The sequence below is a fragment of the Pongo pygmaeus genome, chromosome 14 (genome assembly GCF_028885625.2).
Source record: "Pongo pygmaeus isolate AG05252 chromosome 14, NHGRI_mPonPyg2-v2.0_pri, whole genome shotgun sequence".
NCBI lineage: Eukaryota > Metazoa > Chordata > Mammalia > Primates > Hominidae > Pongo > Pongo pygmaeus.
In genome coordinates, this window is record NC_072387.2 from 58,978,832 (window position 1) to 58,999,047 (window position 20,216).

General features: G+C 41.4%; 1 long non-coding RNA gene across 2 annotated transcripts in view; it reads left to right on the forward strand.

Moving 5' to 3' along the window:
• The window catches only part of LOC129011615 (uncharacterized), a 43,539-nt gene that overhangs the window by 16,544 nt on the left and 6,779 nt on the right, over positions 1 to 20,216 (forward strand). For both annotated transcript variants that reach the window (XR_010123581.1, XR_008493379.2), the window contains exon 2: positions 8,355 to 8,468. This is a non-coding gene — a long non-coding RNA (uncharacterized LOC129011615). The remainder of the gene's footprint in view (positions 1 to 8,354; positions 8,469 to 20,216) is intronic.

Consider the following 20,216-nt stretch of genomic DNA (forward strand, 5'->3'; position numbering starts at 1 on the left):
CTTCCCTTCCCTTCCCTCCCCTCCCCTCCCCTCCCCTTCCCTTCCCTTCCTCCTTCTTTCCTCCCTCTTTCTCACTCCTTATTTCCTTGTCCTACAAATATTTATGGTGCACTCCCTCCCTAAGCTCCTCCACCCCCCCAAACTCCCGACCAACTGCACTAGGCCCCTGAAAATACAAAGGAACAAATAACTTGGTCTTTGTGTTTCAGGAGCTTTAGGCTCCCTAGAGCTCTGATTTGTCTAAAGTGGAGCTGTGAAAGGAGGGCAAGTTTTCCGGGCCATCATTTCTGCACCCTTGTCCCCTGGGAGTTGACATAGAACTAGTGGCTGCTCTGATTCAGAGTCAAGTGAGAGGAGGTGCTTGAATGCTGCTCTCCTGTATCAACATTCCCCTCCTAATTTAGATCGGAATCGGTTCTTTGGTTGTGGGCAGCATGGCAGAGGGGAGAAGGTTCAGAGAGGCTGTATTGCTCAATCGCTTTCCTTCGGGCAGGTTGGATTGTGATTGCCATGAAGTGAAAACATCCATAACCCTGAGTGGTCATGGGTTTGAGCATGTGTAGCCACTGCTCCTATAACTTGGCTGCTGGTGGCTGGTGGTAACCAGGACAAAGAGAGAAGAGACTCTTATGTTAGAGAAATGTAGTGTTTATAATAAAAGAAACCTTATAGCATTTCTAAAAAAAGTATTCAGGCAAGTAAATGACAGTCAGTAAACCATCTGCTAGTGAGGTCCACCCAAAGCCCATTCATGTATTTACTCAGTAACCTATCATTGTGGAGCGCATTGGATTAGGAGCTGTGGATATTGGTGATTAAGCTGCAGGTCTTGCTTGGTCTGGCAATTGAAAAACTGATTTTTTCCAAACACTGTATCTGCATATCTTGGCTTCATGAGGATAAGGACCCGTGGCTGCATAGATCTAGGGGGTAGAGCAGAGGGCTTCTGGCATTTAATCTCTGTTAAAAATACTTTTCAGAATCATTTTACCAGCATATCAAAGCTGTAAAATATATTAAGTTAAATGAGAAAAAAAATCAGAGATGTAACTGTTAAAATCTAGAGTATTTTAGTTGAAAGACTGGGACATGAAAAGTAAATTTTCAACTTGAGAACACTTTGTCTCAGGGAGGTTTAAAAAAAAAAACACCTTAAAAACAACAAGAGCTTCAAAGCAAGTGTTTTTATCACTGGCAAAGCAGGTGGTCCCACATTTATTGTATGCAGGGCTCAGGGAAGCTTAAACTTAAAATGCTTAATGATTTTTTAAAGTTCAGCTAAAAGACATTATTTTGGGATAGAAAAAAGTCTATTTATTCCACTCTAGGTACTCCGAAGCAGGGTATGGATTCTGCTTTCATCTTCCAATGCAAGCCTGTTTCCACAGGGTTGAGATCTGGCATGGACAATTTCAGCCTGAAACGATTACTTTTGGAAATTTGCAGTGAGTGGAAACAGTCATGTAGAGCTGTGGATCTTGCTACCTGGATCAATAACTTCTTCTAGTTAAGATTCTTGCCAAGGAAAAGCAAGGAATATCAAATTTCATAGACCTAATGAACCACTGGAAACTGCTTGCACCCATGTGTGCAAGGATCGCTTTTTGTGATTTATACAAACCACTCATTGGAATAAGAATAATAGCTAACGTTTATCATTTATTATCCTGGCCACTGTGCCAAGTATTTATATACAGTGAGTTATTTAATCCCTGCAACAACCCATAGGTAGGTACTATTATTTTTCCTTCTTTATAGATAAGAACGTTGAGGCACAAAAATGCTAAATTACAGGGTGGGGATCAATGTGTTGCTCGCTTAGAAAATGAGTCAAGTTCCATATGTGTGAGTAAATGTGAACATTCCCACTTCCTTGTCACTTGGTTTTCTTTCTCAAGTTTGGTGTGTTTGCTCTATGTTCACAGGATATTATTAGCTTCTTAGTCCTTTGAAGAAAAATCAAATTTTTTCTTAAGAAGAGACTTTTGAAACTCACAATATGAATTCAAGAAGCAAAAAAGAAAATCGAATTTCACAAATGGGATACCAATAGCTTGGAAAAATCCATTGCTTTTGCAGGGTTTGTTATTGAGGGAACCCTGCCTTTCCCAGGATCCTTGACATTTCTTCCTTAAATAAAAGGTAATAAAATGCAACCAACTGACTCATTTTCTAAGTGAATGACATATTTACTCTACTCTTTAAGTTTAAAGTCTTAGCAATTCCCCAATCCTTAGTTCCCATGAAATGTAATGTTCTCTTCCTAAAATGTTTGGCCAAGTTGCAGAAGGTGGGCATGGCAGTGTGAGCCTGTAGCCAGGTTCGAAGGTTCGCTTGAGGTCAGGAGGTTGAGACTAGCCTGGGCAATATAGCAAGACTCTGTCTCCACAAAAAAAAAAAAAAAAAAAAAAAAATTAAAAAATTAAATGTTTGATCTTCTACAACCTGGCTTTCCACTTCTCATTCCCAACCATGTTCTGGGATCACCTCTCTTCTGTGCTGAGGAAGGCTAAGGAAGCACTGTGTTCTTTGAACACAGTGCTCAATCCATCGTGCATTGATGCCTTTGCTATGACAGTTTCCCCTGGTCTCTTCGTCCTCTGAGTCTAGCTCGAGGGCCACTTCCGAACAGCTGCAGAGTTGAGCTGCTCCTCGGTACACTTCACTGTTGAACCAACCTGGGCCACAGGTGTTGCAGTAAGGTTGTCTTCAGAGCCTCACCCTGCAGGAAGAAAGTCTGTGAAGTTTCTGGCCCTGGCATGAAGCTGCAGAATCTTTGTGAATCGAACAACTTCTCCAAGCCTCAAAGAAGGCACTTTAAAAATTGTGAAGCACTAATTGAAGGAGAGGAGGGTGTCAAGGATTCCATCCTCCACTTACTAGCAGCTGTCTTATTCAGCTGGGACTGCCGACCCCCAGATAGCCTTCATCCCTGGAAATGTGCCTGAGATGCATGTCTCTTCACATGCTTGGGCCTTCCAGAATGTACCAAAAGCCAGGGTTAAACAATGTCAGCTGGATGAACACATTTCAGTGGCAAAGGCTGTTGGAAACTACCACTGTGTTACATTTCACTTTAAACTCCTCACCTTGAAGTGAAGCTAAGTCAGGCCAGAGAATTGAATGGATTTGCCCTTGGCCACAGTATGAGGCGGTGGAGTAAGCGGAAGGAGAATGTGGTATGTGTTACAGGCTGTCAGTATTTGCCAGACTATGGTCTTTTAAAAAATATATACATACATTGCACAAAGAGTTTGGCATTATAAAAAGAATCTTTTAAGTACCACGGTCTTTTATCCAGAACATTATTAAGAAGTTTTTATTAAAAATTAAGATGCCTCAGAAACCATATGAAATGTTAACAGGCTCTACCTTTCCAGTTCGCCTTTTCCCGGGCACCTCAGGAAAGATGGTAGAATTCTCAAACATTTAGAGAGCTCTGCGAGGAACATTCTACTTTGCCAATTTGTCCCTGTATTGGCCCAGGGCAGCCATTTACCACCCTGTTTTTGGTTATTTCAGCTGCTGCTAGGAGTTCTCCTTCAAACACACCTGCATTGCTTTGAGGACACTGCCCCACAGGCGGAACACGATGCGTTTCTCAGAGCTGCGGACTGTGGGCTGTGGGCTCCCACAGCCCCGTGTGTGTGAGCCCGTCGGCGCTCACCAAGCTCTTCTGAAGTTCTCTGGTTTCCTCTGACTTCTCTTCTGGATGGGAACTTAGCTACGGGACCAGCCTCATATATATTCATCAGTGCAGGTCCCTTTGTTCAACTCAAATGAGCACCACATGGGGTTCCTTCTTTCTGTGGGCCCCAATCCCTTCTGTGCTTGTCTTTTAAACTAATCTGCTCACATGGGGAGAGTCTTTTAAAATTTTTTTGAATGTACCTCTTTTTATCTTCAAGAGACCCTTTGCCATTCTAGGGTGCTGTAATTTGACAAATCCTTGTCCCACTTTCCCCTGCCCTGGGTTCTCGCCTGGATCCTGGCCTTTCGTTCACCTGCCGTCTTTCAGAGTGGAGAGTGCTCACCCTTCAGTCTCCTATTCACTGCAGTCCCCCAAATTCCCTTCTCTTGGGTGGTCTCCTTTATCACTTTCATATTTCTCTAATTCTAACAGCAAGACTTCAGGCCCAGCTTGAGAAAGCATGCATTTTCCTCCTTCATGTTCATACAGTCCATTGGACATCCTTACCATCAGCTCTTGTTGGTTGAAAGATCTGAAAACTTTCAACTGGCCATTTCCTGAGGTTCTCTTTTTTGTTCATGGAGAAGCAACTGGAGCCCTTCAGTCTGGGCACAGTCAGGAATTTTCTGGATTGCTGCCGTTATTCTTTTATTCAGTAAACATTTGCTGAGTCCCTTCCATATAAAAGTCAGTATCCCAGGGGCTGGGGATACAAGAACATGACCAAGGCCCTGCCTAAAGGAGCTTGCAGGCTGGTACGGGAGAAACAGTGACACATATTGCCTTCTATTGGATACCAGTGCAATAGGTTGGAGTGGGAGCAGGATGTATGGGATGCTCCGCCCCATGCCAGAGGATGGACCACCTCATTCAGCAAGGGAAGGGGTGTCAGGGAAAGCTGTCACCAAAAAGCCCTGGTTGAACTGAGCTGCGAAGCACAATGAGTCATTCGCCAGGCAAAGTCAGCCAGGGCATTCCTGGTGGAGGCAGCCACACAGGCAAAGGCTCAGAAGTGTGCACGGGGGTTGACTATGTCTATTCTTCTTGTGAATGTTGTCAAAGCTTCAGTAATCTTGCCCCTGTGCGTTTCTTGTCTGCCCTGCAGGCAGAATGAGCTGTGAGTGGGTTATCAGGAAAGGTCAAAGACTGCATGGCTGGTGTGAGGGGCTGCGGGGCTGGGCCAGGGAACGGGGAGGGAAGGGTGAGTCACTTGAAAGTTTTGTGTGCTGAGACATGGCTCTTAAAGGAGTTCTGGGGTTTTTGCAGAGGAGAAAGTGCTTAAAGGCAGATTATGCAGCCAACAGTGAGCCAGTAAATGGTTTCACTGGGGCCTATATTGGGACATTTTGGCAGCCTTCTTTATTGGGTTTGGGGCTCTCTGGCTATCAGATACCTTTCTGTTCTCTCCTTGTGAATGCCCATGAGGGGTTTAGGGTAAAAATGTGGAGCTTTTAAGCATCTTAGTGTGATTTCAATTGCATTTTAGTTTTTAATAAAATGTTGAATAAAGTTCTGCTCAAAGAGCCACAGGGATGAGAAGATTCTACTTAATAGGGAGCGCAGTATTTTCATACTGGGGGATAGATGGGTTTAACAAGACCCTGGTACATCTCTTTCAAGTAAGTGCAATAAACTGTTCTGTTGGAATGGGAAAGAAGGGAGGTGCATGCATAAGATACATGCATGTATCTTATTTTTCTGTATAGCCAGTAATTCCACTCTTTGGAAGTAACCGCCGAGCTTTTGGCATCTTTGACTAATACCCTCCTCATATGATAGCTACACTGCTCTAAAGACGGTACAGACATCTGAGCCAAACATTTTTTCTGTTTCGTTTGCAAGAAATGGAACTGACAGATATACCTGTCTATTTTGTTTCCAAGAAAATGTCTTGTTAGAAATGTGTGAAAATGTATTATATGACAGTTGCTGAAAATGTTTCAGATGCAGCAATAAACTGATTGTGGTTTTTGGACCAGATGTGCACCATGTTTAGAATTTATTGTACTTCTCTGTATTCTAGCCCAGTGCTTAAGTAAATAGAGAGAAGTGCTTTGCTTTTCAGTGAGACTTCTTATGTGGATGAGTGGCATTTTCCTCCATTTCATTATGGGAAATTATAGGAATCATGCAAATTGGAAATAGTCACTCACCTCGCACCCATTGTGTAGCTGAGAAGACTCAAACTAAGGGCCTGTTGTTTTTGTCCTGACTCCTGAGGTTAAGGAGAAGACTTAGCCTGCAAACGTCTATAGCTTGACTGTGCCGCATTTTCTGACTCACTTAGAAACTAAAGAAATGCACTTAATGTCGATTGTAGTATTTTAAATCCCTGCCTTTTGATCTGATGCACTGTAGAACCTAGTCAGAACTTGGTTAGTTAAAAAGGCAGGAGACTTTTTCATGCATACCCCTGTGGGACTCCAGGCAGCCTTTGCCAAAGGTGTTAGACATTTGTTTTTCTATGTGTGCTCAGTAAAAATAGGCTTCTAAGCATAGAAATGATCTGCGTGTTGTGATTGATCTGCTTTTTTATGCTATCTCATGTTCCATTTCACTTCTAGAGGCACATTGATTTGAATGATTAAAGATTTGTCTCATTTCCTTGCCAAGGAGGATTATGTTTCCAGCTTTTTGTTAATTCTTGGCATTTCAACCATTGCTTCTGATAACATCCTGCTTTACTGTGCTAGGCATTCCTTGGACCCAGGACTGGGGTAAGACATGGTCCTGCTGTCAGGGAAGCAGTAAGATAGTTCATGAAGGGCATGAAGTCCAGGTGCTTCACATGGGAGACCTCGTTTAATGCTCATAGAAATGTTAGATTTTGTGAGGGGCGAGGGTGTTAATTTCTTTATTTAAAACAAAGTAAAACGGAACTTCTTGTAGCTCAGAGATAAGGACCCAGAACTAATAGCTGTTTGACTACAGAGCTCATGCCCTCCCTCCAGCTCACTGCTTGACTGGTTGGATAAGTCAAGACATAACAATGAACATAAGGCTAGAAATGTTTGGAATAAAAGCTAACATAGGCACTGAGCATTAAAATACGTTGTGTGTTAGAGAAGGGTCATTGTGTACATGTAGTCAGTGAAGGAAGGCTTTATGGAGGAGACCTGAGTTGTGTTTGGAAGCCTGAAGATGAGGATAGAAATCACAGGCGTCAAGGCACCAAGGAGGATGAGCTTGCAGGGTTGACGAGCTACACCAGATTGCCAGGGGGCCGACCTGGAGAGTCGGGGAGAGGGGAATAGGAAAGAAGGGGAAGGTGGAGGGCAGGCTGTTTAGAACTCCATGAGAAACTCTGTGTGTGTGTGTGTCACATGTATGTCAGAGGAGGGTTTACAATGTGGAGAAAACATACCATTTAACTAAAAATCAAAATGTTTGGGGGATATGTGATGCTGAAATTTCCCATTGTAGCCAGAAAAAGTGGTGTTTTAATAATGAGAATGTCATGTTTCTTTTCCTATCAGGGAATGAAATAAGTCAGCCTCTTTGCTGAGTTGGAAGTGGCTGAGTTGTTGGCAAAGTGAACGAATTCCCTTTGAGTCTCCGTGATAAAAGGAGGCAACAGGGGAGGGGAGATGGGGCAGGTAGAGGAGGACCAGTGTGCAGACCACCACAGCCCCGCTGTTTGTCTGATTATCTGAAAGTGCTTGGAAACTAGGAAGCAGATAAAAACTTATTAAAGAAAAGAAAATCCAGAGGAAAAACCTGGGGAGCCCAGGGAGCATGCAGTTGGGCTCTAAACTGGGATTTGGGATGGGGTTATCTTTTTTCCCAGAGTACAGCTTTTCAAACGTTTCCAACAAATATTCACTTATGCTACCAGGGACAGTAGCGTAAAGTATGAAGGGATGAAATACAGTTTCCTTGCTTTTTTCCTTTTTGCTTATAGGGAGATACCTAGCAACATTTAATACAATTTAAAAAACACTTATTATAGAAATTAACGACGTGATTTTATAATGGAGCAGAAAAAGAAAACCTCTAAGATGGAGTGGGCGACTTAGGGATCCCTATGTAGTCATCACAGATGCCTGTCTATTGATAGGAACCCTGTTTCAAACATGGAATTTAAATTTAAGAGAAAGGTGCACACCAAATTCATGCCTGATTTTTCTGGTGGCTTGAAAGAAAGTAATGGAGTTTTTAAAAATGTGTGAACAATTGATATGAAATGCTCAATGTGTATACAATCATTTATGTGGCAGGCAATGCACTGCATGCTGGAGCTAAAAGAGAAAGGCCAGGGGCTTTCCATCTATTGAGGGAGGCAGATAAAAGAGTGATACAAAGTGATTGGTGCTACAATATGCAACAAGAGGTGGGAATGTTAAAAAGGATTGATTTACTAAGACTGGAAAAATCAGGGAAGGCATTATGGAGAAGATGACATTTGAGTGGGTTTTACAGTATAGATAAGAGTTCAGATGGAGGAGAGAGGAGTGAAATAAAGGAGAATGGCAAGGGTCATTGTAAGTGGAAAGACATACAAGGAAAAACTCAAGCATGTTAAAGTTTACCCTCTACTTGGGGAAAAAACCGCAGGTCCCCTTTTCAGATTCCCTGAAACTAGTATTTCCCTAAACTAGATTGGGAAATGCCACTGTCACTTTGAAGAACCACTGAGGTTGTTTTTTTTTTTTTTTTTTTCTAGGAGGGGGGTTTAATCTGGACTGAATTGGAGGAAAGGAACTGGCACCAGAGTGGAGGCTGGAAGGATGGTGGAACTGACACTGGGACAGAACACAGAAAACAGAATATAATGCTAGTAAGTTCTTTGTTATAGAACTTAACTTTGTGTTGTCACCCCTGTCTGCTCCACTGGCCTACAATGCAAGTTTCTTGCCTTAGTCATCTTTGCATCTTTGTGCCCAACACAGTAGGTGTATTAGTCCATTTTCATGCTGCTGATAAAGAAATACCCAAGGCTGTGAAATTTACAAAAGAAAGAGTTTTATTGGACTTACAGTTCCATGTGGCTGGGGAGGCCTCACAATCATGGTGGAAGGTGAAAGGCACATCTCACATGGCGGCAGACAAGAGAAGAACTTGTACAGGGAAACACCTCTTTTTAAAACTATCAGATCTCATGAGACTTATTCACTATCACAAGAACAGCACACTGGGTCCCTCCCACAACACGTGGGAATTCAAGATGAGATGTGGCTGGGGACACAGCCAAATCATATCAGTAGGTTCTTAATAAATCTCTGTTGAATGAATCAAGGGAAGAATGAGCTATTGTAGTTGTTTGGTTAAGAGATTCCGATGTAGGTATAAGCCTCTGTGGGAATCTTGGAAAATGTAAGACTTTTTGGGGTTAGAAAATAAGAAAAAGTAAATATCTCAGTCAGGTTTAGACACAGCTCTCACTTTTGATATTGACTCTGATAAAGCAGTATGATTAATTTCTTTGTTAAAGTGCTATTTCATGATGATGTATTTTCTATAAATCACTGATAAATTCTTTTGTCCACATTGAAATCTTATTCATATGAGATAGTGAAATATATAAGGAAAATTACTACTTAATATATTTAAAAAGATGGAGAAGTGAATTAGGGATGATAAATTATGAGCCTTTTGATGTGGACTGACAGTTATTTTAGCAAGCAAAGGAAACATTTTCTTAATGCTTATCACAATAGATGTGAGACAAAAAGAAGACAAATCTCCATTTACAATTTATTTTGCTCCAAGACTTCACAATGCAAGATTTACTCTAAAGGCACAACTTAAAGAAAACTAGATGAATGTTTCAGCTTGCATTATTACCATTATCATGTTTAAAATGGAAGAAGCATAGTGCCATCAACTCTGCTTTTGAAAGATAGAGGTACCCCCACTTTAGCTTGGCCAACATCATCTAGACAAAATAGACAGCGAGACCAAAACCCATGGCCAAAACCAAGCTTTGTGAGGCTAAAGCATCCCAGAGCAGTGTGTTGGGACAATGTTTTGAAATATCAACTGAGTATTCTTCTAGCATTTACTGGGGTCCCTTGGTTCTTCTTCCGTTCAGTAAACTAGGTCAGTCTGGCTTCATTGTCTTAGGGAAGGTCTGTCATAGAGCAAGTGTAGAAAAAGAAGTCAAATATTGCCTTTTGAGTTCCAAAAGCTAGGTCCCTCTGGAAAGTGAAGAACCTGGTACAGATGAGCTAAAATACCTAAGCTGGGAGGGCCAGTTATCCACCCCAAAGCGGGTAAAGATTCCTTGGGGTCAAGAAGCATCAGGGAGTTGTGGGGACATATTTGGAAGTGTCTATGTGTATCATCTCTGAGAAAGAGGACTGGTGCTCAGTCCCTACCCAGACTGAACCCTGGGAAGTACAATTCCAGAACCCCCAATAGAATTGTGGGAGCTGTGTTTACCCAGGGCCTGGGCCTCAGTTTCTGGGTAGTGCTCAAAGAAGACGTGGTTGTATGGCGATGAAGGGCCTTCAATAGCACCAGTTTCCATGGGAAGAATGATTCTTTGATCCAAGTAGATGGGTTTTTGAATGGCCCCACAGTTTCTCACACCCCAGCATGGTGTGGAGCAGTGAGTGAATTACTGGGCACCAGAGAGGAGTGCAAGGAGGAAGAAGAGCAGAGGCAAAGGTGGGAATGTGGGCTGGGCAGCAGTGAACTTACTGCATGGTAGCCAGGACCAGGTGGGCCCTGGGGCATCAAAGCAGATGCCACTGTGCTTGGCTCAAGATGACTGAGGACCCAATGTCCACCACCCCATCCCTGCCTGCTCAGCCCTGCTCAACCCCTAGAATCCCCATGTGACTGAGATTAGGCTTCTGCTACCTTGTCACAGGCATAGGCCCTCAAAATAGAAATTCAGTTGTGGTATGGAAAAATAAAGTTACATTTCTTGCACACATGAATCTGGGGACTGAGATTCAAGCCTGCTCTTTGTGTAATAAAGAAAAGTTCCATTTGATGAAATCTGATTAAGAATGGACACTTCTCTGTCCTGCAAAGATCAGTATGCCCTTAACCTCGGGCAAATACAAAGACGGGTTTGTTGAAAAAGTACACAAAAATCTCTCAGAAACCAAGCAGAAGAGTAAAGCAGGATCTGAGGGGATTCTTGGAAAGTTAAAAATGAACTTCCTTCTCTGTTGTAATGGGCTATGTGGGCTCTTTGATTTTTCCTTGTGTGCCTTGCTTGTCCCTCTTCATTCCTAGAGTCTTCTGCCATTCCAGCCTGTGCAGAGACTGTGATGGCCTTCCCCCGGCCTCACACCTGTTCAGTTCTAGCAGTGACCTCACGGATAGAGGAGACTCTTTTGTGTTTCTCAGGTCCGTGTCTACATAGCAAGAATCTGATTGGTTCCCTGTGGTCAAGTGTATACTCCTGGTCCAATCACTGGCTGGAGTGTTTTGGTGCCGAGTCACAAACCACATTCCGAGCAGTCAGGGCAGGGCTGCCATGTTGCACAACTGCAGGGTGTGCCTGCCAAACAATATTCTGGGAGCGGCTCCCCTGGATATGTGTGGTGCTTATCCTGCATGGTGAGAGGCAGTGGTCCTGAGTAAAAGTCCTGCTCTCCTGGTTAGCAAATGTAATAAAATGGTGGAACATAGTGTTGTCGCTGTTTGAATTGAGTGAACATCTTCCTAACATATGTGGAGTGGCCATATGAATGCATGGAGCAGGACTAGGAGAGCTGACCTTGGCATACAGAATGTTCATGGTGAGCAGGTGAGGCTGCCTACTCAGGTGGTTCACTGTTTAGCACTGTGGTTTGGAGAGCAAGCTTTGATGTTCAACACACCCGTGTTCACATCCCAACTCTGTTTATAAAAATGTGACATTGGTCAAGTTACTTGATTTCTCTGTCTCAGTGTCTTTATCAATAAAGTGGGAATGAAAATTACTACAGGAATGCTCATAAGGATTAAAGGAGTCATTTAAAGAACTTAGGCCAGTGTCTGATGCTTCATAAGTGCCCAGTAAGTGTCAGATGTGACTTATGTCATTATTATCACTAATAATTCTATTATTAGTAAATTATTTCACTAATTTTTTCCACTAATTGATCTCACTGATTATTTCACTAATTAATTTTAATTCTATTAGTGAAATAATTCACTAATTCACTAATATATCACTAATACTAGAATTATTAGATTATAGTGAATTAATAGAATCAGTGATATATTAATATAATAGATTAGTAATATATTAATAGAATTATTAGTGATATATTAATAATGTAATTATTAGTGATACGTTACTGAGTTATTAGTGAACAATTATTAGTGACTTAGTGATTATTAGTGGATTATTAGTAATATTTTAGTGAATATTAGTGAATTGTAATATAATTAATAATAATTCTATTATTAGTGATATAAGCCATATGCATTTTACAGTCTTAAAATGTTAATGACTCATTATATGAAAAGCATTTATTTATCTGCATTCAAGATACATGTTTGGTTAAGGTCCTTGTAATTAAAATAAAAATCAGAATCACCATATTATACCAACATTGATACAAGTAATAATTAACAACAACAACAATGATGATGATGATGATTAAAAACCTGGATAAAATTTTGTCTCAGGCTTAGTGTGGTTTGGGTATGCATGTACTTATCATATTTGATTTTGATTTCATTTTAAAAATTTTGTCTTTACTTTTTTTCTTAGCATCTTGACCCTTTTGTGACATCTAGCAGGATGTATTTTTTTTTCAAGATGCATGTTTCACAAACAAAATATATGTTTATATCTGACTGTACCCAAGCTGCTAATTATGGGCATCTCTTTCTATAGCTCACTATTAATCACTCATGTCTTTGGGGTTATATAGAAAACAATTTATGTTACAAAATCAAATCCTCCCTTAAAAATGTTTGCCCTGGAAGTGAGGCGGGAGGAAATCACAAACTGTTATTATTTTCCCTTAGATGGATCTAAATATTAACATTCCCTTAGCTTTAAAGATTATTTTTATGCCGCTCCTTTATAAACAATTGAAGTTCACTAACTCTTCTGTTGTCTCGGGTTCTGTCCACAGCATACCCAAACAACTCAGCTAAAAAAATGGGCAATCAGTTCAACAGGTTATTTGGCATTATATGTAGAAAATAAAAATGTTTGAATAGCTTAAAAGATTTTAAAAAGCATAGCATGTAGTAAACCAAATTGAATGTTTAAACATAGGCTAAGGATCTCTCACACAGAGGAGGGAGTTGCCATTTTTAGCTCTCATTGCAACTGTATTAACTACCTAACTACCAGTAGTAGTCATAGCAGGAGGAGGAGGAGGGAGAATAAGCTATTAATAGTATGAACAACAGTAGTAGTTGTAGTGATTGTTGTAATAGTAATAGTTAACACCACATGTACACATTGTTTTAGGTACTTCATGTACAGTAACTCATTTAATCTTTACAGCAACCTTAAGAGATAGTACTATTATTTCTCCATTTTACAGAAAAGGAGATTAAAATTCCAAGAGGTAAAGTCACTAGTGGAGGAACCAAGATTTGGAAAACAGTGATAATGGCTGACAAGATCAAATATTCATGCTTCTCAGCTACTGACACGATTACCCCATTGAACCCTCACAGTGGGCCATGAGGTGGATTTCTTCTTATCCTCATTGAACACAGAAGGAAACTGAAGCTTGGATGTCCGCCTGATGAAATGTCAGACAGGGTCTGAAACCAGGGGTCCAAAGCCAGAAGTCCAGTCTTGCTTTCAGTTTGATTGTGTCTTGCAGATTCTGCTTGGAATGGTTTGTTGAGGGAAGAGAAATCCTCTAAGTAGAAGCTGTTGCCTTGAGGGGGGATCTGGGTACCCACTTCTCCCTGAGGAGCGTTCTTCTACTGCCTGTCTTACAAAGAGGGTGCTTTTCTTCTGAACCACCCCGAAAGACTCCCACATTGGAGGGTGAGGCAGTAGGGTGAGACAAGTGAGGCACTTGTCCTGGGCATAGCATTTCAGGGGACACTAAGTATGCAGTAATCAATATAAATAATATTTTATTTACTTATTTACATATTTTTGAGTCAGGGTCTTAGTCTGCTACCCAGGCTAGAGTGCAGTGGCACAATCATAGCTCACTGCAGCCTCAAACTCCTGGGCTCAAATGATCCTCCTACCTCAGCCTCTCAAGTATCTGGGACCACAGGTGCGCACCACCTGCTGGGCTAAGGGATAAGTAATATTTTAATGCAACATTTACAAATAGGTAAATATTAAACACTTAAAATACATTTTTAAAAAATCAAAACAAATACCAAAAATATCCACACCTGAACAAGATCTCCACATTGAACATAAAGACAGGATCAGTTTGGTCCTGGGTCTCTGGACTCCTGGATGGAGACCAGGTGGGCAGGTGAGCCTGGTGCTGTCCTCACCCCACAGGGCTTTCTTGGGTCTTGAGCAACATTTGGGCTCCTCTGTGCAACTGTCTACACCACTGCTCACCCAGGCCTCCATCACAGTCACCATGATGGGCAGTGCTTCTTTAGGAATCATGTCACCAAAACAATATTTCATCATGCAGTGCTATTTTTAAAAAGTGAGGATGGCATTTTCCAATGATATGTTAGAAGAGTTACACCTCTTCCCTCTCCACCTTTTCTCTCCAGAACCCAACCAAAGAAGTTGTTTAAAAAAGAAACAGTCAATGCCTTTTCCACTTTTAGATCTGCATATTGGGCCACTCTTGGTTTCTTTTTTCTTATTTACTACTTGAGGGTGTCAATTTAAGAAAACTCAGCTCTCCTACTGGCAAGTCAGCTGGGACACATGTGTTCTGTTCATCTCTTCCAAAGGCACTGTGGAATTGTCCAGTCCCAGAGGCCTTGGGCTTTGAGGACGCAGCCCAGCAGTCGTGGTGCTGAATATGAATATAGCGGCTTCCCAACCCAAAAGACATTTCATTTATTATTTTAAAAATATTTTCTTTGGGCTCTTTTAATCCTCAGGGACATTGGCTTGATGAATAGCAAATAAATTCCCTAACCAGACTGTTGTTATAAATATCCGTGGCATTAATTCAAACCATTTGCATTGGAAACTTTTTTTTTCCCCTGGAGGAAAAGGGGTGGCTGATTTAACCTCAACATTTGGGACACGTTTTTCCCTAAAATAACTACAACATCCATCATTTTTTTTCCTGCTGGTGTGTCAATTTTTTAATGAGAGGCTGGGTCCCTTTAGTACCTTTGGTCTCCATAGTAACAATTTCATGTGTTTATTCTGGCTTACTGAAATAAAACACTGAGGAAAAGGTCAGTGACTCATTTTTGATTGGGGGTTACTCTAATTAGAGGATGATTATTTAAAATTTGATCTCTAACACAAAGATACTATGTGCTTAAAAATAAGACCATGGCAAGCATTTTAAATGACAAATGATGAAACATTTAGACAGTGAGAGGCTTCCCAACTATGGGTCTTTCTTCACAGGTGCAGGTGTTTTCAAGATTATTATTGTTTTCATCCGTGTTTAACCGACCTTGACTTCTTGCCATTCCCTCTCTGGTAGCAGGATCTGAGTAATGCATTAAGTAATGGATTAAAGTGTCTGGAATGACTAACGCAGTTCTAGGAGTCAATTTAGACCTATGGTATATGCATCTGAGATGAGCTGAATCAATACAATAAAGTCCTCTCAGATGGCCGCTGAGTGGCCAGGGGAGGCATAAACCTTGCCTAGGTACCGTTTTTCTATCCCCTCGGTCACTGCAGGTTTTGGATCTGTAGGAAGGCAGAATGGGGCACGCAGTGCTTTGTGATTGTTGCCTTGGGTTGCCATTGCCATTGTTTGACTTAACATGTATCACGCCTTTCTTTCCTCATCTGTGAAATGGCAATAACAGCGGAAGCTGCATCGTAAGGTGTTTGAGGGGATTAAATACAATAATCATGCATGCACAGGGCTTAGCAAAAACTAGACTCTACTTAGGAAATACCGGAGCAGTGTTGGCTGTTATAATTATTCTTTTACTTTCATTATTTGATCGGCACTTTGGCCTTTGGACTGAGTTCCTTTGTTCTCAAGGGAATTGCTTAAAATGAAGGTAAGACTCTGGCAAGTGAAGTTTCCACTGCAGAGAGTGAGAAATCAGTTTGAGCAGGTGTGGATGTGGCACTCTGCAGGGAACATTCTGTGGGGAACACGGTCCTCCGTTAGGGCTCCATGAGGATTTGCTCTGTCATGGCTGAGAGCTGAGGGCTGCTTTGTCCTCTAGAACCCAGGGTCCCATGGACTGGCTCACAGGATGAAGGGCAGAGCTCAGGTAGTGGTCCTCAGGCTCTATCTGGTTGAATCTCCATCAAGCACATTTCTTTAAAATACAAAGAGATGCAAACTTGGCTGGCAGAACTGGAAGTCAGCCACACCCGTGTGACCCCATATTGTGGCCTAACAGGATGACTCCATGAGACACGGTGAAACCAGGTTGACCTTATGAGTGCAAATTGTGTGGGCTTGCAGAGAAAAGCTGAAAAGTTTAGATAAAATTCTGGGAATTTGAATGATGTGTTTTTCTAGTTACTCTTGAAAATCAGTCTCTTTGATGGGTCCTAGTAAATTTTAGACCTTAGAAGCCAGGCCTTAATTAGGGAACTTCACTCGTCCACTTAATTAACAACTATTCATGGCTGTGTGTCAAGCACATGCTTAGTTAGCTGGAACGCCGCGATTCTCCTTTTTTGGAGCTTACATTTTAGGTGGGAGACAGAGACAGTAAATGAATGAAAAAAGGAAGAAAATTACTGTAAAATATTACATGCTATGAAGGAATAACGTGCTACAGAACATTTGTCAGACTCTTGATCTTTCTGTGTTGCAGCTAAGGATGGATATAATGTTCTGTGGTAAAGATTGTGGAGTGAATCCTTCTCATTAAGTGTTGATACCAGCTTGGCCTTTCCTCTTAGGTTGTACAATTGGACTGAGCAAAGTGCTCGCTATTGCTGTTCTTATTTTAGTTGTGAATGACGATGTTGCTAGGGCCTAAGTCTCTTCTAGCTGTTATAATTACTATTTTTATTCTCATTGTCAGAAAACACAACTTTGCAAACTGATTTGCTCACAGACTGCTTCCTCCTCGCCCCCGGTTAAGTATCTCGTGAATCTTGTGTTGCCCAGAACACATTTTGGGAAACAGTGTTTCAGAAAATGCGATTCCGTTGGGCCTGTATTATGAATTTCCAAAGAGTAGTAAGTATGTCTTCAAAGAGAAATATTCCAGATGAGATATCTGCACTTGTTGGCTAACCTAGGTTTTTGAATGCCTGATTAAGGTCACCTATTTTTGGCTCATCATCTACCCCCATTAGTCAATGTTGTTGCAAACTAAAAATAGTCCCTCAAAACAAAACAAAACAAAAACAACAGATATTTAAGGGCAAACAAATAAATTCCATTGTACAGTTTCATGTAAAATAAATAAATATAAAGTAGCCTTGTTTCTAAAGTTTGCAAAAGGATAAAATGATACAGAAATTCCTTTGGGGAAATATTGTGCAGGTCAAGACGTGCTGTTTCTCTTTTCCATCCTTAGACTATTTTAGTCTTAAAAGATTTGTAAATTAAATTCTTTGCTTAAAGTATTTTTAAAATATTATAATAGGTATAAAGAGAATTGATTGGTACATCCACTTGGCTCTCTGGGATGTGGGGGTGCTGTCAGAGGCTGCTGGCTATGTCCCAGGGTAATTGAATGCTGATTGAGGAGACTTGAATTGAAGCTAACTTCACCACTTTCTAGCTTTTAGCAAGCCTCTTAAACTCTCTGGGTCTTTTTTTTTTTTCTTCTAGAATGAGGACAATAGCACCCATGTTACTGGGATGTTGAGAAGATTAAAGTAGGATAATGTTATGTGAAAGTACCTTGCAAACTATCAAGTCTGAAATTATAATCTGGTTTAGTCTGTGCACTTGGTTGTCATTGCATTGTATTGGGAGAAGACTGTTATTGGACCTGGGCTGGGTGATTAAGTCCCGAATTTTGAGAACAGGGGACGAAGCATCTCCAAAATAGAACAGAAGAAGGAAAGAGGAATGGAACTGCGTGAGAATTAGTGTGGGAAGGGAAGGGGATATTCACAAGAAGTAAGGCAATTCAGGGAACATGCATTTTCATTGAGCTTAGGGACAGAACAGAATATGCACTCACTAGCATATTGTTTTCAAACATGTACTGAAGTAGGGTGACATTAGGTGAGTAATGTTAGGGTAAATACAGTAATTCCATTATCCCTGAAAAACATGTTAAAAAGAAACATAGTTCCATTTTCAGTAATGCAGACAAACAAGATAACCTGAAGCCCTCCTGCTAAAAACGCTTGGAATTGCCAGCTAGACCATAACAGACATTTTTTTTAAAGTGCATAGTTGAGCCTCAAGAAAGTAAAAGAAATACCCAGGGATACAAAATAGGGAGGAATCTGAAAATTAGAGTAGTGACAGGTAGGTGTTGTTTTGGCTGCCTTTTATTTTCAGTAATTAGAGAGTTTGGGTTTAATAGCCTTGCAGGTTCTTAGACAAGGCATGAGGCTGTCAAGAGGTGAGTTGTTGGACCTGAGATCCCTCCCTGCACATGCCTAAAGGTGATACCTGCGAATCCTGTTCTCAACTCCCTGATTGCTTTGAGTCTCTCTTTCCTTTCACCCATTCTGCAACTTATTCAACAAATATTCATTCAGTATTTTCTCTGTGGCCAGCACTGCTCTAGGTTTTGTCAAAGGGGGATTCTGATCATTCATACCTCACTCTGTGTAAGTCAAGGTATGATTGCATAACAAAGTGTTTTGAAGACTAGATTTCTATACAAACCTGTTACAATCCTGTAAGAGTTGTGTGGATAAAGTGCTGATCTCAGCCCTGCTGCTCCTTGGTGAGACCCTCAGCCACTTCTTTAACCTCTCCAGCAGGAGCTGGCTTGGCCTCAGGATATAGGGTACATCCTCCTTACTCCTAGGAAATACTTCTTTTCAATCCCCTTGTGTCTCAGCATGTGCCTTCTCATTCCTGAGGGCAGCAGCCTCTATAAGAGAGTGTGTGAAGCCTTGGAGACCCATGCCAAGAGGGTGGGCTTTCAGCAGAGGTTGGCTCCTGGGCTCCCAGTCACCCCATGTCTTCATTTCCTCAGGAACCGTCCACACTACCACTGGTTCAGGGGTCTGATGGATATCATGGAGAGCCCCCAGAGATGTGAGGTTGTTTTTCAGATCCTAGAATTGGAGATAGAAGGAAGACAAGAGAAGACCAATGAGCTTGACCTGTGAAATTCAAGGGTAGACGGTAAGGAGAACTCTGAGAGCCAGAGTGTTGGCACCACCATCCTCGTGCAGAGGTTGATCATCACCAGGTTAATCCTTTTGAAGAGAAAGGCATAATGCAGAGGAGCCCTCCCCGTCCCACTGCTGAAAGTCTGGCAATGTCAGATACAGTCCAGTTCTTAGAATTGGGGGTGCTGTAGGGCTGGCTGGGATCTCAAGTGCCTGCTTTGAGACAGAGTAATGAAACAGGAACTTGGGGGAGTTACTCTCTGAACCTCCCATGGGGGATGGAGTTTCTCTCATAGAGGCCTTGCTGCTGGAGTCTCAGGCCTGTAAGAAGAAATTCTAGTTTTTGAGTAATTTAAGTGGTAACTTTAAGTTCACTGAGAGTTGCACTGAAGGCCAACTTTTTCCTCTAGTGTAATTATTCAAGAGCAACCATTTGTTGGCAAAAAAAAAAAAAAAGTGTAAAGGCCTGGGCTGCAGTAGTTGGAGCCCATCTGTCTACGGCCTTTTTTCAAAGCTTGGGAAAACTGAACTTGTGGATAGGCTCAGTTGGAGTTTGGGTCATTGGGGAACCATGGTTGACAACTATTTACTGTTCAGTCAAGAATATGTTTTCAGGTCATTTGTTCAGCTCTGTGGTTCCCCTTTGGGGCATGGGCTACTTAAAATTTTGTAGAAAAATAAATCCATCTCCCTTTAAAGACTGGCCTCCTTGTTTTTGTTAGAAGCCAGCATAGATTTTGACGCCAGACAAATATGTATCTGTATGTTTGGGCATTGCAACTTACTAGTTATATGAACTCAATTATATCTCTTAAATTCTCTTAATTTCCTTACCCTTAAGATGGGGATGCTTGGCTTGTTCCCACAGAAATTGGATGTGTTGGGATTTTGGTAACTTCTATTTTGTGTGTGTATGTGCTTCCCAGGACACTTTAATACAAACTACAAAATCAGGCTTACTCTTAGCTCCTTGTTAATCTCTTCTGGCATGCAAACAGAGAGGTGAAGTTCAAGGGTAGGGGTGTATAGTAAGTAGACAAGGACCCTCAAGCCTAGCTGTGGGACTGGGGGAAGCTGCCATACAGAGCAGCAATTTCCTGTTGGAAATCCATACTCAGGACTTATCTCAGAGACATTGTCCACAGATAATGCTCATAACAACTAAAAACTAGCAAAGCAACCAGAATTATAATATAAATTTGGTTTGACAGTGTTAAATGGCACTTGGCAGAATCAGTTCTACAAATCACTAGGTTA